This window comes from Periplaneta americana, chromosome 16 (assembly GCF_040183065.1).
Source record: "Periplaneta americana isolate PAMFEO1 chromosome 16, P.americana_PAMFEO1_priV1, whole genome shotgun sequence".
Taxonomy (NCBI): domain Eukaryota; kingdom Metazoa; phylum Arthropoda; class Insecta; order Blattodea; family Blattidae; genus Periplaneta; species Periplaneta americana.
Genome location: NC_091132.1, coordinates 78,923,727 through 78,943,756, shown reverse-complemented (window position 1 = coordinate 78,943,756; position 20,030 = coordinate 78,923,727).

Sequence of the window (20,030 nt, the reverse complement as noted above, 5' to 3'; positions counted from 1 at the left end):
GTTTACGTGTTCCACAGTTCTGTGTTAAAATTGTTATCATTCTGCGTTTGTTTTAGAATTTGTTAGCGAGTTTACGTATTACTCAGTTCTTTGTTAAAAGTGTTATCATTCTGCGTTTGGTTTAAAATTTGTTAGTTTACGTGATACTCAGTTCTGTGTTAAAATTGTTATAAGTCTTTGTTTAGTTTACAATTTGTCAGTGAGTTTACATGTTAGTCCTGTTTTAAAATTGTTACCATTCTGCGTTTGGTTTAGAATTTATTAGTGAGTTTACGTGTTATTCAGTTCTGTCTTAAAATTGTTATAATTCTGTGTTTAGTTTACAATTTCTCAGTGAGTGTACATGCTAGTTCTGTGTTAAAATTGTTATTATTATTGGTTTAGAATTTATTAGTAAGTTTACGTGTTACTCAGTTCTGTGTTAAAATTATCATTCTGCGTTTGGTTTAGAATTTGTTAGTGAGTTTACGTGTTATTCAGTTTTGTGTTAAAATTGTTATAATTCTGTGTTTAATTTACAATTTGTCAGTGAGTGTACATGCTAGTTCTGTGTTAAAATTGTTATTATTACTGGTTTAGAATATATTAGTGAGTTTACGTGTTACTCAGTTCTGTGTTAAAATTATCATTCTGCGTTTGGTTTAGAATTTGTTAGTGAGTTTACGTGTTATTCAGTTTTGTGTTAAAATTGTTATAATTCTGTGTTTAATTTACAATTTGTCAGTGAGTGTACATGCTAGTTCTGTGTTAAAATTTTTATTATTATGCGTTTGGTTTAGAATTTGTTAGTGAGTTTACGTGTTACTCAGTTCTGTGTTAAAATTATCATTCTGCGTTGGGATTAGAATTTATTAGTGAGTTTACGAGTTACTCAGTTCTGTGTTAAAATTGTTATCATTCTGCGGTTGGATTAGAATTTATTAGTGAGTTTACGTGTTACTCAGTTCTGTGTTAAAATTATCATTCTGCGGTTGGATTAGAATTTATTAGTGAGTTTACCTGTTACTCAGTTCTGTGTTAAAATTGATGTCGTGTTTTGCTTTTGCTTTAGAATTTGTTAGTGTGTTTATGTGTTACTCAGTTCTGTGTTAAAATTGTTATAATTCTGCGTTTGGTTTAGAATTTGTTAGTGAGTTTACGTGTTACTCAGTTCTGTGTTAAAATTGTTGTCATGTTTTGCTTTTGCTTTAGAACTTCTTAGTGTGTTTATGTGTTACTGAGTTCTGTGTTAAAATTGTTATCATGTTCTGCGTTTGGTTTAGAATTTGTTAGTGAGTTTACATGTTACTCAGTTCTATATTAAAATTGTTATCATTCGGCGTTTGGTTTAGAATTTGTTAGTGTGTTTTTGTGTTACTCAGTTCTGTGTTAAAATTATTATCATGTTTTGCGTTTGGTGTAGAGTTTGTTAGTGTGTTTATGTGTGTTATTCAGTTCTGCGTTAAATTTGTTATCATTATGAGTTTAGTTTAGAATTTTCCAGCGAGTTTATGTGTTAGTCAGTCAGTTGTGTTAAAATTGTTATAATTATGCTAAGTTTTATTATCATTATTATTATTATTATTATTATTATTATTATTATTATTATTATTATTATGTCACGACATAAATTTAATATGGAACAAAGGAGTTTTTTTTTTGCTCTATGTATGTAGGAATCAAATCCTGTAGAACAATTTCAGGCGAATCGCAAGAAAATATCGTGGCAGTCCTGTTCCTGGTAAGGAAACTCTTCGTCAACTTTTTAATAAGTTATAACATACAGGATTTCTTAATGACAAAATGCGTGTTATCAGAAGCAGAGTTCTTACTGAAGGAACACTAAATTGCACTCTATGGGACTTTTATTTATGGAGAACTTAAAATGTAAAGTTTATAAAAAATAAGTCTCACGCAGTAGAGGAACTGAAAGAAAATACCAGTCGAGAAATTGCTTTAATCTCGCCTGAGAAACTGACGCGTTTTAAACTCCCAAGTTTCCCGAATTATAAACACACTGTATAATAAGGAACATAATATTTGAGTGACTCGAGTTTTTTCCAAGTCTAAGAATGCCACACTGCGCATGCTCCGAGCCTCAAGTTTTCGACCACATCTTGAGATATTCGCTTCGCTTTTTTGTTTAAATATTACATCTATGCTGAGAAAGAATTAAAACTATAGCCTCTTATGAATCGCACTACAGATCTTGAAACATTTTCGCCCGCTCAACAATTCTGTGGTGTTCGGGTAAAGGGGTATAAGTCATTTTTTTGTCCAGGTGGAATTTTGTTCCCCAGATGAACACACAAGTTAAATTATACACGTGGGTGTGCAAAAATTAAAGAATACTAGCAGTTGATGTGTTTTATTTGTGTAGAAAAGTATTTGTAATAAGGGTTCCAAGTTTAATTTTCATTTATCTCCGAACTCATTTTTATGACATCTCCCTTTACCCAAACACCACAGAATTATGTCTTTCACTGTACACTCAATATGACTGCTGGTAAAGTGACAGACTGCGAGCTGGAAGAATCCGGATTCAAATTCAAGGAAAAAAAAATATATCTGGGCGTAATTTTAACGTAAAACATATATGTTCGACGATCAAATGTATAAAACGTCACGAAAATTTAAAAGTTTGACGTCACTTCCTTAGTGCAAATCCCAAACATCCTTATAGCCTCAACCATACTCAATAACAATCATGAATAGCATAAACGTTTCACGCAATTATAGGCATTCAATGAATCTCCTGTTACTTCTTATGTTCTCTCCCTTTTTCTCCTTTCTTTTAATGCCCTTTCGCTTTATCTTTTATAATTTGGATAAAAATGCCTGTTAACATTTTTGTAATACTCTACGCTCAACTTGCTCCTTAGCGGGAGGGTGTCGATGAAACTAGCAATATACCATTGCCCCTTGGCGATAGTGGACCGATGCAAGCCGCAACAAGTCTTTATTGAAAAAAATAATTAATTTTGATTATCATAGTATGTGTAATGTTACATAAAAAATTCGCTAATACCTTGAGCAGCGAATACTACATTCATTTTCTTTCACTAGTTCCGATATTACCTCTGATTGAAGTTCTGGCTGATATGTAGGATAAAGTGCCTATTTTCGTGATACTTTTTGAAAATTGAATGTCAGTCAAAACTTTTTCCTTCGACCATAGCGCCAGACATCTTTCTCGAAAGAATTAGGCAACTTTACCCTACATCTATTATCAGGCAATACATACATCTCACTTGACGATATGTGTCAGAGGAAAAACAATTGTTTATACAAATCTGAAGTCTGATTAATGTAATATGTAGCTAATCGGCGATGTATGCAATGGAAGGGGAAAGGAACTGGCCACTCTGTCCCATTTATCTCCTGGCCTAGTTGCCTCGTAAGAGGTGCCTTGTTGGTATCACTTGTGAGGTTCAGACCTATCTCCGGACAGTTGACTAAACAACAGTTTTGATATTCATTGAAACTTCAAGTTCTTTGTCCTATGGTTATGCCAATATGATTGTCTCAAAATCACTAATCACTTAAACGTTCCTTAGAATTATATATAGGCTATTTCACGAATAATCTGGCATCTTTTTGTCTCATTTATGTCTTATTCTTTTCTTTTTGATTTCGTAATTTCTTTAGAGCTTTACCCTTTCTGACTTTCCAGTGGAACTATCACGTATTGAGAAATCAGCGAAGAACGGAGTAATATAAAATGATGAGCAAGAAAAATATTTATCTAACTCGGTTTAGCTTCTCTTAATAACTCAAAATATCTTTGTCTCTATTTATAAGTCCATTTTGTAAGGGGTTTTTCAGAAGAGAGGTATTCAGCGCAGCAAATAGCCTCAATATCTGCTGCAAGGAACCAAGCAGCCAGACCGCAGAATGTCGTCTCATTTCAAAGAAATGACAGAATCTTACTCAACATGGTCCGTACTGTGGGCACCCTACTCGGAGCAGCTAAACGTGTGCAATTCTGAGAAGTATAGTACAATCAAAAGCGAAACGTTACCAGGTTAAATAAATAAATACTAAAAGTGAACAAGCATTGTAAGAGACAAGCGCAATGAGTTATACGTCGGTCCAGTGTCAGGACTATGAAGTACAAAATGTGCTAAGAGTAAACCCAGACAAGGGTAAAGATCTCTCAACAGACAGACAGACAGACACTGTAACATATCCATATGCAGGTTGTTAATAGACATTATCCGTGTAATATCTTCGTCAATTTGTGTCATACACCTCAAAAGCCGATATTCTAAACTATCTCGCCTTGAAGAGGAACAATCCAATCTTTTGTTGGCATAGATCAGGCATTTCCAACTGCTGGCTCAATGACGTCACACGTCTCTGTTCTCGAGCTCCTTGGGAGGGGAAGCATAGATAAGAGGCAGTGGAAAGTTATGTTTTATTTAACGACGCTCGCAACTGCAGAGGTTATATCAGTGTCGCCGGATGTGCCGGAATTTTGTCCCGCAGGAGTACTTTTACATGCCAGTAAATCTACTGACATGAGCCTGTCGCATTTAAGCACACTTTAATTTCCATCGACCTGGCCCGGGAACGAAGGAGGCAGTGGAAGGGATGGAGATGTTTAAATAGTGGAGACACAACATTACCCTCCCTCACGTGCTGTTCCAGCTCTGCTCCGAGAGGGGAAATCCACTCCAACGTCATTGGTTGGCCATTTGGAAATGACTGGTATATAGCGTATTCCGAATCTCACCGGACCGGTGGACAACAATGAGCTGCAGCGAATAGCAGTTTTGTTCAACTGCTGGAAGGATCGATGGCTGTCATGGCGACTGTATAAGTTTTGTCTGTGCTACGCTAGCAAAATTTTGCTGTATTTCCGTACTGCCATCTCGTTCAAAGAAAAGAGAGCATAAACAATTTATTTCTTGAACCGGTAGTAATAACTGGTCCGTTGACATGTTCGCTCAGAAGCCATTAACATATTGTTTTTACGTTGTGATCATTACAAACAATACAGCAGAACTAAAGCAGAACACACCGCCATGACACAACAGTGCACGATGTCATTCGTCTGCTAATTCCCGCCCTATACAAGAACCAATCAGATTCACTGATGGAGACTGCCACCACCTCTGCAAGCTGATGGCACCGGTGCGACACCGGTGGAGCATCAGTGACTACATCGATGAAATTCGGAACACCGTGATGCCATCAGATTGCTCAGCGCTGATATTCGGAATACGCTCATAGGTAGTACTCTATTCTCCACGAAGTCAAGACAAGCAACCGATTCCCTATTCCGACCTAGTATCGAGGGTGGTAGTTATTTTCTTCGAAGCTGCTCTGTTTTCTTACAATGCACTAGAATGTGAACTACTTTTTTTAGTTGATCATTTAATGAGCTGTATCAACTACTCTGTTACTTAGCGTCGATAAAATTGGTGATGCCGAGATGGTATTTGGCGAGATGAGGCCGAGGATTCGCCATAGAATACCTGACATTCACTTACTGTATGTATGTATGTATGTATGTATGTATGTATGTATGTATGTATGTATGTATGTATGTATGTATGTATTATATTATTATTATTCCATTGTTTTGTATATTGCTGTTATTTATAATATTTGGTATGTACTTATGTACTGGTTGAGTGGAAGACGTAAACATAAACCAATCAAATAAACGAATAAAAAATTAAATTATAGGATAGATTCATTCTTTATCACTAAAATGCATTGTGAATAGTCTGCTGGTTCTAGTTTGAATCATGAATAAAACGTCAACTGCACACAAACAAGATGTAAATGTTCCCTAATTGTAGCCTACCTGTGTCGCAAGCGAAATATGTCGTCACGCCAGAATAGTCTATGAACAATTAACCTTATCTCCGTACGCCCTTGGACCGAATACGGTCCCTAGTGAATAGTCTGTAAATTTTGCAGATATGATAACGTTAAATTATAAAAACAATGTTGATGACTTATTACGATGAATTATTAGCAGTTAAATTTCTCTCATTCACTAAGAAGGTTCGAAGTCATTCTAATACAAATTGTAGTCTTATTTCGCTTTACTAATTATTTATGAATACCAATTTGTAATTACTTCAATGTCTTGTATCATATAAATTTTGTATCGGTGACTATAGTAATATTTATTTATTGTGGCGAAGTTAAGGCCATCAGGCCTTCTCTTCCACTTACCCAGAGACAAAAGAAGCTGATACAATTTTACAGACTAATATTTAAAGAACACTAATAAAAATTTATTTAGTTATACAAGCACAAGTCGAGTAAAATAATGCGAACATACTAAATAATAATTACAAAGTAATATAAGGCTAGAAGTTATACTCTATGAATATGCAAGCGGTGAGTGAACCAATATTACAAATTACAAGAATAACAAATTCAAATGTAAATTATAGCTATACAACACTGGGGAAAATTACATATATACACGTATGAAGAGTCCACAGCAAGAATGATGGATGCCACTTTCTTGTCGAAAATGAACCAAGACTGTCAATGCATAGCTTAAGACATATAGAATGTACATAGAGAGTTATATGGCATTAACACTGATAGTCATTGTCCAGTAATAATCGGAAAGTCTCACTTAAGCTTTGAGCTCTAAGCATTTCAAACTTTCAATTGCGTCTCCTGCAAAATGTGTTCCAAATAACATCCATCATTCTTGCAGTGGACTCTTCATATACACACAAAGGATAATTAAACCTGAATACTGGTCACGTGTTTAAACAATTCACTTTTAAATTGCAACATCATTCGACAGTTCCTGAGGGAGCTGGGTAGGGAGTTCTAGAAACGAATTGCTGATACTGTGAAAGAGGAAGAATAGTGACCTGTTGTATGGCAAGGCATAGATAATAAAGGGTCATTTCTAGAACGGGTACCCATGCTGTGATAAGAGGACAAGAAATTAAAACGCACCGAGAGATAGTTAGGCGGAGAAGTATTGATGATGCGATATAGGAAAATTAGCGAATGGATGTATCTTCGGTCCTGTATTCTTACCCATTGGAGCGTTTCAAGGGAAGGTGTAATGTGTGACTATGTGTTCCCTATCTCAAGTTGCTTGTCTAGGACCCCTCTATACTCTATGTTGCGGCATTGTATGTAATATCATGGTATTAAATGTGCGAGCGATGGAAGTCATACAAAGTAAACTTCAATTTTCAATTTTCATTTTTTTAAATGCATTTACACTATGCAGAAACATTAGTAGACTAATAATAATAATAATAATAATAATAATAATAATAATAATAATAATAATAATAATAATATAATTGGTGAGAGGCGACGGAGAAGGAAGTAACTCAACACCAGCTAGAATGTGGGTCGAGGTGTCCGTTCCAGCACTGGCAAGCGGCTGTAAGACTTCCCCCCTTCCCCGTCACCCACGGCCGTTCCTCCCACACCAAACACGAGTACAGGAGAGGCCAGCCTGCCTGCCTGAGCATATAATACACTCCATCATGGAGTACCGCAACCTTCCTGGCAACATTTTTGTTTTAGAAAGCCATTGTTTTCTAGCCAGATTTTTATCGCAAGGAATTTTAATCCTAAGTGAAATTTTGCTTTTGTGTTCAAACACATGTTACTTAACTACGTTTATTTTAATACGAATCGCCACTTCTCAACGGCTGAAATGTGAAACAAATAGAAGCAAGTTTAGGTTTATTTCTTCTCCACTGTTTTTCTGGAGTTAAGTTTACTAGTTCCGACACAAAGACATAATATTATCTGGCATGTACTAACATATAACAAATACGAACGAATTAATAGTACATTATGCAACGAGCCTATAATGATAGTAATTAAGACGCGAGTATGTTTATGAAACGAGCGCAAGCGAGTTTCATAATTTTCATACGAGCGTCTTAATTACCATTATAGTCAAGTTTCATGCGACTTTTTATGCTCGACCATATTTCTAACTTGAAATTATTCATAAGTATTCATGTTATTCTTATCTGACTGAGGAGCGGAACTGACCCTGTGCAATACCTCGTAAATTGTGAGATGTGCGCAGGCGCGAAAGTATTGATTTTTTCCGAGAAACAAATGTCGACATTGACCTTGATATAATCTAGAGAGTAAAATAAACATTAATCTTGATATAACCTTGAAAATGAATTAGACATTGAAAAACGAGATGATAAATTGAATTTATTTGAATATTATTTACAATTAACGCTAATTATTATAGTAACAGAACTGACTTTATTTCAGATATAGGTGATTTATTGTGCAATTGGTGAAATGAATTTGCGGGAATGTGCTTTGTGAAAGGCTGGAAGATGACGGTGAATTGGTGTTAATTTGTGTGTTGTTTTTTTTTTTCGACTGAGTTTAATATTGTATTTGAGATTTCAATTTTATTTTGGATCGATTTTTCAACATAACCTTCTGTGACAGTATTGGATTTCCAGCCTCCGTGTATATCCGAGAATAATCGATACTTGCGCTTTCATATTGCTATAATGGTATTTTCTGATTTGTGGAACACCTGAACTTTAATGAATAGGTGTACTTTAATGAGGTCCATTAAAGGGCTGCTACCAGGTGTATAATTACTACATTTCGGCATGGTCGAGCATAAAACTATTATCTTTACAGGAAGAATTATTTAAGGAACTAAAGAAGTTATACTATTTGACTTTGTTATGTTGTTCAGTCAATTGTTCGGAGACAGGTCTGAACCTCACAAGTGATACCAACAAGGCACCACTTATGAGGCAGCTATGCCAGGAGATAATGACGTAGGGTGGCCAGTTCCTTTCCTCCTCCATTGCATACATCGCCGACTAGCTACATATTATACCATTCAGACTTCAAAAGCACAGAAGCAATTGTTCTTCCTCTGACATATATCGTCAAGTGAGATGTAGGCCTATTGCCTGATAACAGATGTACATATCAGCCAGAACCTCAATCAGAGGAAGACTTTGATATATAGGTCTATTATTCAATTCAACCGCAGTTGACATTCATCATCATTGAGACGGTACGATAATTCTTATGACCTGAGGAATAAAATAAACACATGAAGACATTTTAAAACCTAAATATGAAAACGGTTAAGACAGTTTTTTTCTAAGTACTGAAACATGTACATCACTGACACATAGCTCTTTAACTGAGACTGAAGTATATTTATATGCAGTATGCAGCTAGGTAAATATATTGTAAATAGATAACAAATAGGCCTATACAGATAGGGAGATAAACAGACAGACAAATAGGTAGATCGACGTACAGGTAAATAGGTTTGTGTATAGATAAATAAATAGATTAACAGTTAGGTAAATAGATAAGTGTATAGATAAATAAATGTATAACATTCACGTTCATGATGATGATGATGATGATGATGATGATGATGATGATGATGATGATAGTGAAATTTGTAAGGGCGCGTCAGCACCAATGGCTATTTGCACCCGTACCTGTAGTTTTTTTGTGGTGAAATTAAATTGTTGTTGCATAACTAAAATACACAGTTTAAAAACGTTGTCATAATATGACAACGTTTTTAAAACAAAGTACACTAATATTGGACAAACAAGGTGACTTCTTATATAAAATAACATTAAAACGTACACGTAGTAGTCCCAAGATAATGTGAGACAATCATAAATTAATAAAACAAATACTGCCACAAAAAATGTGTGGCAGTGTTACATAACAACAATCAGTAAAATATCTGATGTATAGGGTCCGATTAATGAAGTGTAATTAAAAGAAAGGTAACTAAAATAACCTCTAGATCAGGGTTCGTCAGCACAGAGCACGCTGGGGCTAGTCTCTCTTACCCGCGGAAAACGCAGTGCACTATAGTGCACTCGTAGCTGCTAGCGGGTATGCTCCCTATCTCTCCCTGCTGCACGACGGTATACACGGGACGGCACCGCGTACCCATTGCACATTTCAGCGAGTGCTGACGACCACTGCTCTAGATAATTCACGTTCATCAGAGACACACTTTACAAAGTAGTATTCTACCGAGATACTTCTATCCCTTTTATGGTTAGCTTCTAGTGTTCTAATTCTATCAGAAGGTTGTATATTAGTATGTTACAGAAGGGACTTATCATGGTAGATCTTGAGAAACTTTCTCAATTCAATGACATAATTTTCGGTAATCTGTTAGCTGTGAAATATGTTATGCATTGTTCGCAACATGTTTGCAAGGTTGGGATTTCTACTGAAACGTATTTAAAGAAACAAATGAATTACTATATTTGGCTTTCTTTCTCCTTTCCCGTTCTGTTTCATTACGTTTTCTCTTTATGGAACCCAGGTTTGCTTCCTCAACTGTCACCGCATTTTTCATTATTTTTCCACTCATGTAAATACAACAAATGCAGTCTGTTCTTGTTGTTACTATTATGTCTATCATCAGCATTATTATTTGATCCCTGTAAAATTTATGTAGACTACTGGACTGTACCCGAGCACGAGCATATGCTTATTTCGAGTATCTATTCATATGTATTCATTTCAAACGTAAATTGTAAATAAATTTGAATTTGAATTTGTCCTCATCATATTGTCTATTAAAACGTTATACAAAGTAAAATAAAGTAAAGTAAAGTAAAGTCAACCCCATGACGGGCCAAATCGGCCTAGAGGGTGGCGACAGATTAAGGTTCCTACCTTTTTAGACAATCTGTATTTAATGGCAGTAGGGATGTCAGTCCTACGTGCCCACCGTCTTTAAACCCAAGGAAATGCCATTGACACTCATAGAAGCTGAGTAAACTCCAGGGCCATATTGCAGCTGAAAGAATGAGATCAATGGAAAAATCCATGACTCCAACAGGAATCGAATCCGTGGCCTTACGGGTTGTAGTGTTACGCCTTATCAGCGACGCTACCGCACGCCAAAGACAATTAACATGATTTAAAATATCAAAATTTAAAAGTCATGATGCACATTACGTCAATAAACGAAAGAATAGATATAACTTAAACTGAAGCAAATAGCTTTTCGGATATAAATTGTTTCGAGTTAAACTCAGGTTTTTATCATCTTGTCAACTGGAGGATATAAATTTTTCTGCACAGAGTTCTACACGTTCACACGTAGGAGACCACAAACATAGCAGTGACAGCAGGAACTCTATTTTGTTTTTGTAAAAATAGATATAGTTTGTTTTGAATTTGAAATCTTCAAATATATTCATAGATGAGTAAATAGATGGATGATTGGATAGATGAATAGATGACTGATAGGTAGGTAGGTAGGTGGGTGGGTGGGTGGGTACGTAGGAAGGTAGGTACCCAGGCATGTAAGCAGAAAGGCAGATAGGTAGCCAGGCAGGCAGACACACATGGATAGACGGACAGACCGACAGATAGACAGATACGTATGTATGTAAATAGGTGGGTAACTTGCTAAGCTTTGGGTTCCTACATAAATAGTTTGATATTTAGATAAAAATGGGTAGTAGGTCAGTGTTATTTCGGACAGGTTTGTGTGTGAAGGCGTACTTTGATGGTTAGATCGGAGAGTATATGAGGCGTTCAGAGCTAAAGTGGATCAAGTCAGAAATATATATAAATTCAGTTTAATTCATTTTCTGATAATCTGAAGTTGGATCTTTTTCGAGCAGTAATGGATGAAGTCTTAATTCCAAGCATTCGCCGATAGGTGACCCCAGTCACATTTGCCTCAGATTGTTTGTTCACGATGTTCTGAGCCATAGTGGATCAAGTCACCAAAGCGTTGCATCAGTTAACATCACAAATGTTTATATTTTTATAAATCTAGAATTTGAGAATGGAGCAATAAAATTATTGCTAGTCAAATTAGATAATCCACTAGAGCAAGTTAACTTTAAGTTCTATTACCTCAAAACTACGTCTCATGGATTTGATCCATTTTAGCTTTGAACGCCTCATATGAGTAAATATAAGTACTCATATATATAGAAAGATTGGTATATAGGTAAATACATGTACATATTTGGATAATTATTTATTAACCATCCCTTTTTAAACTAATATGGCTATAAAGAGTTTGTAAGATAATAACACAAAAAGAACACGAGAAAACAAAATACTCATAAGACATAATCTGTTAAGAACTGTTTTGCTTCAGGAAATTGTCACAGAGATTGTAGTGCATTGAAACTCTGTAAATTAGGCCAGAAGACTAAGTCTAAATAAGCTATGACAATTTCTTCCCATTTTTTTGTAAAGATAGGACTAGGATAAGTTTAGGACTATGAGACGCTACTATTTCCGACAGGATTGTAATTATCTCTTGAATTTTGTGTGCTGTCAAAGAAGTGTGAAGCAACTTTCTGAAGAACCTAGTATTAATAAAGCTCAAGGATTAGAACGGCGCTTAATCTTCTCAGGAAAGACTCCTCCTGTGAAAGTGATAGCAAATTTTGGTGTTTGTCTTTTGTGTCAGAAGCCTCATTTACAGAAAACTAATTATCTGCTTTGACATGCTACCTCGCGACATGAGAAACTTACTCGAAACTCTTAAGTACATGTTTTAAACTTCCCTTAACATTGTCTTTCTTGTACTGCACTTTTTTCTCTATCGAAACGAATTTGTACCAGATGTGTATTAAAGCTGAAATGTTTTCGTCATCCTAAAAGAGTTAACCAATGAAGTTCTGCTCATTTATAAAATTGTCATCTGGAAAAATTGAAAGATTTAACTACAGTATTTTCATTTAACAGCCAGAAATTACTTACTCAGAAATATCGAACTAATTTTTTATGCATGTTCGAGTAATATATCAATATTAGCCTAACAGTAAATACAGAGATATTATTATGACGTGAGGCGAAAAAACGGACGGACGTTGTCGTGGAGGAAATTCCACTGTCCACTCCGGTACAGTTCTGACCGAACCCGCCGGATGCGTTGCACCAGCCGTTTCAAAACTCCCTCGTAAACTTCCGCTTTGACAGTTTCATCCTCGGGTACAAATTCATGATGGATCAAGCCCTTGTGTCGAAAAAGGCGATCAACATCATCTTAATCTTGTTTTTTGTCAGCCGACTTTTTTGGGAGACGGGGAAGACAAAGAACACCATGCCATTGACTGTCGCTTGGTCTCCGGATCGTATTGGTAGCACCAACTCTCATCTCCTGTAATGATGGTTTTAAAAAATTGCGGATTGCGGTCAGACATGTCGTTGAAATCTCCAGATGTTACCATCCGCGTTTGCTTCTGCTCGTCTGTCAGCATGTGCAGTACAAACCGGGCACAAATCTTCCGCTTTTCTAAATGATCGTGAACAATAATGCTTACACTGTCTTTGCTGATCTTCAACTCGTCTGTTATCATTCCAAAGACAGCCATCGATCATCCGCAACCATCCGTCGCACTCGTTCATGTTTTTTGGGATTGTGCTTGTGGACGGTCGACCCGAACGCGGTTCATCCTCAACACTTTCCTTTCCGTCTCTAAAGCGTTTAAACCACTCAAACACACACTTTTTACTCACTGCTTCAACACCGTTCACTTGCATTATTAACATTCCATGAGTCAATGACACGAGTTCTCACACTGACTCCGTTAGCTTGGTCGCAGCACGCGCCACTGCTCCACTGCGATGATTTGCACGATAGGGGGCGCTTGTTGACATGTCTCTCAATGCGTATGTGCGGACGCCTTATCCTAACCAGGGCGGTTTTTAAAATATGGGACCATTCACCGAACTTTTCAGACGCACCTTGTACGTGGAAGCAAATAGAGTTATGTGGGACTTATCTTAGTATATCCCCATTACAGAATGGGTTAAAAGTCGCTTCCCCCAAACACATTTAATTGCATTCATTTTACATTTGACTACACATTCCTTCACAGACATTGTTCAAAATGGAGACCCTGTTTCTCGATACACAATTCACAACCTTTAAACACTAATATACAAATGGCAGAACACAATTCACGATTTTAATCGATTTTCTCGAATGACTTTTCGATCATCTGTCGCAACTGCTGCAGATCCTGCGGCTTCTGAGCAAAAACATCATTTTTCACTATACCCCAAAGCGAAAAATCATATGGCTTCAGGTCGTATGATCTGGGTGACCATTCTATTGTGCCACGAAGGCTAAAACATTCATGGTATTGCTGATTCAAGAAGTCCCTCACTCCTACACCAAAATGAGGTGGTGCACCATCCTGTTGCCATACTATCTTCATTTCGGCAAAGCGAGGGCTCTTTTCAAGTTCAGAAATAATCACCTCTTGTAACATCTGAAGATACTGGTCGCTGGTAACCGTTTCTTCTAAAAAGAATAGCCCGATGAAACCTTCGCTTCAAATGCAGTTATTGCATAAAGACACGACACAACACAAAACAAAACAACGACAATAACAAGACATGACATCGGAAAAACAGTTGACGCACGAACATGGTTCTCAATCCACTACTTCTTACACCAGCTATTCGTTTATTCAAGTTATGACATCTGTATAATTATGTGTGCAAGTATGAAACATAAGAACGAATATTGGGGAAAGCGACTTTTGACCCACCTTGAATATTATTTTTATCTTCTTTCTAAAAAAAAAAATAAATAAAATTCAAAATCAATCGCACCAGAACTTGACAGAGTATACCTGTAGATAAATCTCATCCTAAGGAATTCATTAGTGCTATTATCTAAAAATAAAAGAAAAATTGGATTCAACATTCATTAACTCTGAGATATAGATATGGTCTATTGTTCCTATTAGGTCTATTCCTAGCTCCTTCTGGAAGGAAAATATGAATTTAAAAACTTTAGCGGTAAGATTTATAACTATGGATATATTAAAGAGATGGATCGGAGAGGTCAGTAAGCTTAAGAGTCATCAGATGAACAGGAACTCGATTTTCTCGGAAGACTTCCACCAACTTGGAGAGACACATCCGAATAGCTAAGATCTCATTACGACGGCAAAGACAAGAGCTTAGATAGGAACCTAAGTGATATTTGTGGTGAATCAAGGTCAATTTGGGAGCACATTCGTCTCAGAATATTCCTACTTCTCCTACTAATATTCCACCATGTCCACCATTGTGGGTGAGGGGTTAGTGAGTCTAACCCCAAACCCAGCGGTCCCGGATTCGATTCCCAGTCAGGACGATTTGCCTGGGTGAGGTTTTTTTCGGGGTTTTCCCCTGACTCCTATGGATGAATATCAGGTAACTTTATCAGGCGATTGGAACCCCCTCATCCTTTCCTCATCATCCCATTTCTGATTTTTCAGATCACTCTACAGGCGGTCTCCCGGAACTACTGGCTCTCTGGACCGGCCTCCGTGGAATGTAGCTAAGCGACGTTGGATGGCTTCTGCGACGAGCACCCGAGGCGGACCTAATCGGGGGAGGAGTTTCGTCTCGGGGACTGGGGGAAGTTTCCGAAGCAGGAATGGTATCTGGATTTCTGTTGGCTGTAGGGACCGGTCGTTTGGGAGTCATGTGGTTGGGTTGGTGCGCGTAGGGGATCTATGGCACGCAACTGATTCCATATCGAGAGTTAGCGCAATAGATCTCAACAGGTCGCAGTGCTGGGCCATGGGTGTCCCCCTCACTTAAATTCCATTCCATTCCAATATTCCACCATTTTATCACAACTCATGATCATCCCTATCACCAATGGAGAAAGCAAAGGGAAATACAGCACTATTTCATTTCTAGAGGATAACCACCGCGGGTTCCCTTAGAATAGCAATTTCTGTGGTACAAGCGGCCAATGTATTCTTCGCCAATTCCTGAATCACGCGGCACAGCTGAGAGTGTATTTTAGTTCATAGTAATTTTATGCAAATTGCGTTACGGCAGCATTTCATAACCATTGTCCATCCACGCTGTGACTTCCTTATTGTTTTTTTTTTTGTAGACATTTTGTTATGCAGCTGGAACAAATCCAATGAACTTAGCGAAAAGGTTTTATTACATTTCACCATTTTGCATTTGTTACTGGAATAATGCCACATTGTTGGCTAACTACTGAATCGTATTTCTTCCTACTGACTTGCTTTCTCTCACTTACATAATGTCAGAGAGTTTTCAATTTATATGCTTTTCCATTTAGAAATTATCACAATATCAATTCGCAGATTGCGTGCGTGTGTATTTAGTTTCAATCAAAAGATTAAGTGAAGGGTTCAGAGCCATACTGGGCCAAGCGCCATTTATTAAAAACATAGAAAGCAAGGGTTAAAGTTATCTGAATACCATAATTTAATGAAGATTGAATATCATTTAGTTTTAATGTGTATACTTTCTATTACTTGCTCTATGTTTCCATTGAATGATGGTAATAACTTAACTTTAACACTTGTTTTCTCCGGTTTTGGTAAATGGCGCTTTGCCCACTATGGTTCTGAACGCTTCAAATGTCAACTAACATTAAGAAATTCATAATTTATGATAATTTTATATGATATCACACGTAATTTTCTGCCTCAAATTGGAACTGATTGTGTGACTCTTATCTTTTGTTTAATTCCGCGCTGACTTAAGAATTAACTTTGCACCATGCTAACAACATAACCAAGTGATGAGGTTTATTTTATATTTGGTTCACAGCAATAATACGTCATTTTGCTTTGCTATTAGTGGACAGTAATAATAATAAAATAATAATAATAATAATTGCAAGCTCCAATTCAGGACGCACGACTGAAATATAATCCCTCCTCCAATGCCACAAGGTTGTCATTTGATATTTCTGATCTCTCCTGGCAATGGCTTATTTGTAACCAACTTCTGAGGTTGGGGCGCCTGGAAGGCGGAGTTACGCTGTCTCGATGATATTATGATAGGATGATTATGAAGTGCCAGGAGAGATCTTAAACCTAAGCCTAACCTAATTTCCAGATGATGGACGAACACAGGAACATTCCCCTTTAAGGAAAAATTGCTGTGTTCTAATCGGAAATAGAACCCGGGACTTCATGGACTGTAGTACTGTAGTCAGAAGCTCTGACCACTAGCCCATGAGGCTGGTCAAAATCTAATTTAGATACATAATTTTTGTGTAATTGGTAGAAATTTTGTCACTGTATTGGTAATCATTGTATTACCGGTACCTATTATTGGTAATGCGCGATACGAGAGAAGAGGATGTTGTGTGGCAACTAGGTCGTGACTTTATTTGTAACCATGGTACATGGAATCAATACTCATTAATTTTTAATGCCACTTCATTAGTAGTTTTAATGGTGGTTTGTTATTAACGCGGTAATAAGTAAGTATCGGTATTGTTTATGTACAGTTTATGAACACGCTTCGTGGGCTTATGTTAACAGGTCGTATGGAACGAGACAACTCACGTAAGATAGAGTCACAATAATCAACTTCATCTTCAGAAAATGACCCGTCGTGAGGCTTCATTTGAACAGTATACTTCGGAATTTAGAATGCACAGCAAAATATTGATTTCAAATCTTGTGGCGTTTGTAATCGGTGTTGATTGCATTAAAAATACAGTACAATGAGTTTTTTCTATGTGTTATGACTTGTCAAGAAAAATAAATTTAACCCTTACCCTGCTGCAATACCTCTGATTGAGTTTCGGCTGATATTTATACTCATATCTATTATCACTTATCAGGCAGTACGTCTCACTTGATATACGAGTACGTCAGAGGAAGAACAAATACATCTCAATTATGACTAGTGTAATATGTAACTAGTTAGCGATGTATCCAATGGAGGGGGAAAGGATCTGGCTACCCTATCTCCTGGCTTAGTTGCCTCATGAGTAATGTCAGATCTGTCTTCGGATAGTTGACTAAACAGTTGCAAGACAATAAACATTTTTAAATATAGCTTAAAGGAAAACCTTCTTAGCAATTCACTTTAATTGAAGGGTTCAGAACCGTAGTGGTCCAAGCGCCATTTACTAAAACCGTAGAAAACAAGGGTTAAAATGAAGTTATTACCATAATTCAATGGAAACATATAGCAACTAATATAAATTATACACATTTAAACTAAATGATATGTCAATCTTCATTAAACTATGGTATTCACATAACTTTAACCCTTGCTTTTTTCGTTTTTAATAAATGGCGCTTGGCCCACTATGGCTCTGAACCCTTCAAATATACTGACTTATACGGTCAATGACTATACGGCAACTTCTTTCTTTAGACATGCATCCTGATAGTGCTGTATTTTCAAAATTGTCTCATAATAATCTCTTCCTATTATCTAACATTATTTGAAATATATTAACATTCTATGTACTTTAGTTTAATTCTGCTACACAGTTTGTGTTTCATTGTTTAATTAATAGTTCATGGTATTTTACTGTTTAATTCATAAGTCACTCTTGTATACACGTAACTGTTATCTAAATTAAATTATTATATTCTTTGTAGCTTGTAAGTTCATACATAATATGTATGTATACTTTTTGCTGTTTGAGTGGAAGAGAAGACCTTACGGCATTAACTATGCCAGCTAAAATAAATTAATAATAATAATAATAATATTACTATTATTATTATTATTATTATTATTATTATTATTATTATTATAAACAACAAAAAACAGAGCTGCAAACAAAATGAACTCTGGATGGTAGCCAGATGTACTACGACGACTTATATTTGTGGGGAAAAACTAATTTGCTGAAGTACATGTAGCTGTTTCAGTACACCGACTGAAAGGAGGTCAATTTGGTTATAGTGGGCAAGTGAATAACTTTCCTCAGTACGTTGTTAGCTTTACTCAATCTCTTCCACATTCAACAGAATGCATTTCAAGGTTTATTTTTTTATATAAACCAATTTTATATTTCTGAAGTTTCACAGTACATATGTTAAAATAATAAATGAATAAAGCTATTTCCATTGTCAAAAACTTGATTTCTTTTCAATTTATTTTTCATTTCAAGATATGTCAACAAAAAAAGTTACATCGATGAGCTTTACTAAAAAAATAATATTAATATTGAGGGACATTGTAATTCAGCGAGTCTATTCGAAGCAAAATTTTTGTTTGCTGGTAATAATTAACCATTATTATTATTATTATTATTATTATTATTATTATTATTATTATTATTATTATTATTATTCGGTTGAGAATCTTTTGCCACATAGTCTGCTGGCAAAAAATCTGAAAGTTAGAATTTATAAAACATTTATATTACCAGTTGTTCTGTATGGTTGTGAAACTTGGACTCTGACTTAGAGAGAGGAACAGAGATTAAGGGTGTTTGAGAATAAGGTTCTTAGGAAAATATTTGGGGCTAAGAGGGATGAAGTTACAGGAGAATGGAGAAAGTCACACAACGTAGAACTGCACGCATTGTTTTCTTCACCTGACATAATTAGGAACATTAAATCCAGACGTTTGAGATGGGCATGACATGTAGCACGTATGGGCAAATCCAGAAAAGCATATAGAGTGTTAGTTGGGAGACCGGAGGAAAAAAGATCTTTGGGAAGGCCGAGACGTAGATGGGAGGATAATATTAAAATGGATTTGAGGGAGATGGGATATGATGATAGAGAGTGGATTAATCTTGCACAGGATAGGGACCGATGGCGGGCTTATGTGAGGGCGGCAATGAACCTCCGGGTCCCTTAAAAGCCATAAGTAATAGTAATAATTATTCTCATCATCATCATCATCATCATCATCATCATCTCAGAATTATTAAAATTACAAACATTTAAAAATTGGTAATTTTGAAAATTTTGTAGTCAGCTATAGGCTAATGGTAAAATATCGATCTCCCCCCTCCTCACCACCATCGTCATCAATGTCATCATTGCCTATTTCAGTAATTGGGTTTTTTCGATTTTCCGTCCTCACTCTGACAAAATGTTTAAGGGGTTAGATACAGCTTAAAGGAGTAAAATTTTGGAAATATTCAACATTTTTTTTCCTCCACTACTCTGTCGTGTACCATAATGAAAATTAGTACGTGTAAAACACTGTCCTTCTGCTATATGATTAACATATTTATACGATTTAAAAAAATTATTTACCTATATATTTTTTTTTAATCCAAAGTTCACTGTGTAGTGATGTAGCGTTTCCCTCATAAC